The following is a 4922-nucleotide window of genomic DNA, read 5'->3' as shown; positions in this document are numbered from 1 at the left end:
TGCCTTTATAAACAAAATAATTACACTTTTACAATTCTTTAGTTATTTCCCTTTATAACTTAATAAATATGATATGCAAGCGAGGGCATCATCTGTGTTCCATGGGAACATTCTGTGTTGATGTTTTGTCTTTTTTGCCTTTTATCTTGAAAACAATAAAAGAGAATGAGAAACATTTAATTTTATAGATTATCAGCAGCACTAGATCTTCTTCGTTGAAATCGTCATCTGATTTTCATTACAGTTATAGCCCTCTAAAGGGAAACTTAAAATTCAAAAATTATTAACAAGACACTATTACAAACAACTTTAAATGGTTAAGGTATATCATTATAAAGTATAGACTTTTTGAGAAAGAATTTGCTTATAATTTGCTAAAATAACATTTTTACTATGCTTTTTTTCAAAAATATAATAAAAAGGTTGTGTCACCGTGCTATCTTTTGTGTGCATAAAAAAAATCTTTGAGATAGAATGTTGAATAATTGTGAGAACATAGGTCTTATTATATGTTTTAAGAAAATAAAAAGAGGCAATGGTGTCACTGAATTTGTTTCCTTGCTACAAGTAAAAATAAAAAAAGTTCCCTATTAGTCCAGTATATTTTTTTTTACTGAATGAGTTATCTTCCCTTAAATGAATCATTTGAAGACAAAAAAGATTGTAAATACAAACAAAAATATTTTGAATAAGACAATAAAATCACCAAGTTTTCTTTAAATAAATGAAAGCCTAAACATTAAACTCCAAATAGGTCTCCGAATTTGCAGATTTGGACAAATAATTAGACCGAATTGTACTGTAATTGTACAATCCAAGATTCCGGTTTACCATGAATATATCTTAAATTCATTTGACAACCCCTTATTAGAGTAAATAGCCTATGACAATTTGGGGTACCAATCGTCATCTAGAATTAACATAAATAAATTATTATAGAATAAGCTATGTATAGCGTAAAGAGTAATACCGCAGTCCCACTAGGCCACGATCGCACTACGATCTGTGAAAAAGATGCAAATTTTGATAATCGTAGTACGATCGTGTAGATCGCAGTAAGGTCGTAGCACGGTGGTGGTGAGGTCTTCAAGATCGTGATGAGCGTGGCCAACTTTGAACATGTTTAAAACAATCGTGGTGCGGTGGTGGCGAAATCCAAACGTAGTAGAAGCGTAGTTAGAGCGCAATAAGGTCGTAGTGAGATCGCAAAGGTCGCTGTACCATCATAGCGAGAGCGTAACGAGAGCGTAGCGAAAGCGTGATTCTTTTCGAAGAGACTGCACTACAATCTTACAGCGACGTTAATACGACCTCACTACGATCATCACGTTCTCACCGCGACCAAATACGCTTCCATTACGCATAAACCACGTTAACACCACGCTGTTCAAGACCATAGTACGACTCTATCATGCCCTTGACGTCCTGATCACGCTCTTCCTAAAACCTGATTACGTTCGTACTACGACCATTATTCTCATTGTCATTTTCACAATATATATAATATATCTCAAGGTTTTGTTTGTCTGTATGTAGTTCTTGTCTATTTTCTCTTACGGCTCAACCATGCTTCTCGTTTATATAGATTACAGACCGATGGCTTTCCCGTTTGAATGGTTTTACACTGGTAATTTTTGGGGCCCTTTATAGCTAGCTGTTCGGTGTGAGCCAAGGCTTCGTGTTGAAGGCCGTACCTTGGCCTATAATAGTTTACTTTTATAAATTGTTACTTGGATGGAGAGTTGTCTCATTGTCACTCATGCTACATCTTCATATATCTATTGACACATCTGTGTCATCTCTACTATCGTTCACTAAAATATCGTCATTTGAGCTTGATGGACCAGCAAAAGGTTGTAATTAAGGTTGGAATGGTCGGTCTGAAATCTCTGCTTGATCAGGATTCGTTACTATTAGAGCTCCCTCTGCCACTACATCAACCCCTAACACCAAGCCCGCGTGTTCTAGAAGATTTTGATGGCATGACCGTATTGTTTCCGAGAATTCTATGTGCTAATCAGAAATAGAAGGAATGGAATTGTCTTGATATGAAACACAATGTTGACGATATTACTGATAATGTATTATGTATAATGTCATGCAAAATGCCTATAATTTGCCCTCTTGAATACATTGAAAATTCCACTATTTAAATCAGTGCTGCCCTCTTCTTCCCATTTTGTCAGAAATAATTTTTATCTTTCATCTTACTCATAAAGTGTTACATTGTAATGAACAATAGTCAAAATATACATAAAGCTTGAACTGTATATATGATAAATGCTTAAAATGGGTAATTTTTTATCATCAAAATATGCATTTTTGTGGCAAAATCCAGGGGACCCGTTACCATGGCAACGGGGACATGAACACATGTTTTGTCATCATATTTCTTGTTAGTTTATCGATAGCTACCATCAGAGCAAATTTCAAGAAAATCTGAGACTATGCGTGCCGCAACTTGGATGGTGGTTACAAAGAATTGCTATTAATACCAGTAACAAACACGTTGCCTTATCTATTATCAGGTGTAAAGTTATCACAATGGGAATCATAACACATTTTCTTATTCCAAATATAGATCAAAACAATTTTCTTTTGATAAATTACTCTATCTTCCGTTTTTTAAACCTTAAGTACATTAAGAAAAAAAGGTGCATATTATATTGACAAAATTGTAACGGCTATATCCAATTATCCTTATCTTTTTTTACCAGCTACAAATATATGTGTAAAAGAAAGTTTCAGTCATAAAGTATAAATGTTGCCATATTCAAAGTTCCTCTGCAAAAGCATTGAAGTGCACTTATATATATGATATACTGTCGCTATTCACATTTTTAAATACATGTTAATCCCACATCGAAAAGACTAAATACTATTTCATCCTAGACATATTAAATATGAAGATATGATGTGAAAAGTATAGCTGTCTTCGTCTGGAATATTTCAACGTTGAAAGCATATTCATTTTCAAATCAGAACGGAGTGATTGGGAAAAGTATGACTAATTATTTCGATCTTTTAAAGGAGGTCAACTTTGTACACATTTGGTATGTAGTTAAAGTTAGTTATAAAAAAGAAACTTTAAGATTACAATTTTAAATTGTAATAAATTATCAAGCAGGAACATACATGTAATTATAAGTGAAACAACCACTATTCAAAAGGAATAATAATGCATTGGAAAGATTTTAAATCCTTTTTTTTTAGCAATATAAAATTGAGAATGGAAATGGGGAATGTGTCAAAGAGACAAAAACCCGACCATAGAAAAAACAACAGCAGAAGGTCACCAATAGGTCTCCAATGTAGCGAGAAATTCCCGCACCTGGAGGCGTCCTTCATCTAAACCCCTCAACAAATATATACATTGTGTACTAGTTCAGTGATAATGAACGCCATACGAAACTCCTAACTGTACACAAGAAACTAAAATTAAAATGATACAAGACTAACAAAGGCCAGAGGCTCCTGACTTGGGACAGGCAGAAAAATGCGGCGGGGTTTAACATGTTTAAATAACATACAAAGCAAATTTAGATACAACGAAGACCTGTACTGTGTACTACAATAGTTTTTTCGGATATAAAATATTTTAAATCAATTGAATTAATTTCCAGTAATTAAAAAGATAAATTAATACTACAGTGCTTTTATCTGATTTGACAAATTCTGAAATGCAAAATTTTATGCTAAAAATTGTAAATCATAATCCAATCAGATAAATAAAGGCAACAGTAGTATACCGCTGTTCGAACTCATAAATCCATGGACAAAAAACAAAATCGGGGTAACAAACTAAAACTGAGGGAAACGCATTAAATAAAAGTGGAGAACAACGACACAACACTACAATGTAACACACACAGAAACGGACCAAGCATCACACAAAATCCCACGAGAATAACAAATATAACATCAAAATCAAATACATGAATATGGGATAGACAAGTACCGTGACACGTCTTATCGCAATGTGAATTTACACTCAAAAATAAGAGAAAACAAACGACGCAACTTTAAAATGTAACAAACACAGAAACAAACTATGGACATATTCCTGACTTGGTACAGGACAATTTTAAAGGAAAAAATGGTGGGTTGAACCTGGTTTTGTGGCATGCCAAACCTCCCTCTTTTATAGCCATGAGAAATATAACATAAAAATGACAACTCAACACCACAGGACTACAATAGAAATAATTTGGAGAACACAATTGACAAAGAAATTGATTTTGATAAAAGATACGAAATAATTGGCAGAAGGGGGTAGTATGTGACAACTAAAAAATCCGAAAAATCGAAATCGCTCAAATGTATAAACCAAAAAACGGGGGTAAACTACAACAACACAGGTAAGTTTCATGATATAGAAATAATGGTGGAATAAAAATAGTACAGATTAAAATGTGACATCGATATCATATAAGTTATCATATTTTGCTGATGATACAATGTCACTGTTGAATGGAGGTTTACAATTCTTAAGTTTTAGTTGAATACGGTTGTGTGTCACAATTTCAAGGCTCGAAAACAATTTCAAAAATTAAAACAAGTAATTAGAAATTGCTTATTTATGACTTAGGACCTTTTCTTGGTAATCTGTATCATAAGTTCATTGTCGTTTAATTGAATTTGTTACGTTCAATCTTCTTTGCAACACTATCACATCTCCCACATTAAAGAGTTACCATCTTTACACTTTAATTAAATATGTAGTGACTGCATATACATGACTTCATGAAATATATTTATCGTGATATTTGTTTTGTTTGTGTTGCTTTTTGTTGTTTTCTTAGATATCAGTGCCCTTCACCCCTCTGATATCTAGTTCATGTGGTAGATATGTATTGATTCCATAAGCAACATTGTGTTGACATTGATTTTAATTGCGTTCTGTAAAGAACTTCCTTCAATAC

The sequence above is a fragment of the Mytilus edulis genome, unplaced genomic scaffold (genome assembly GCF_963676685.1).
Source record: "Mytilus edulis unplaced genomic scaffold, xbMytEdul2.2 SCAFFOLD_892, whole genome shotgun sequence".
Classification (NCBI taxonomy): Eukaryota; Metazoa; Mollusca; class Bivalvia; order Mytilida; family Mytilidae; genus Mytilus; species Mytilus edulis.
This window is presented reverse-complemented; position numbering follows the sequence as displayed.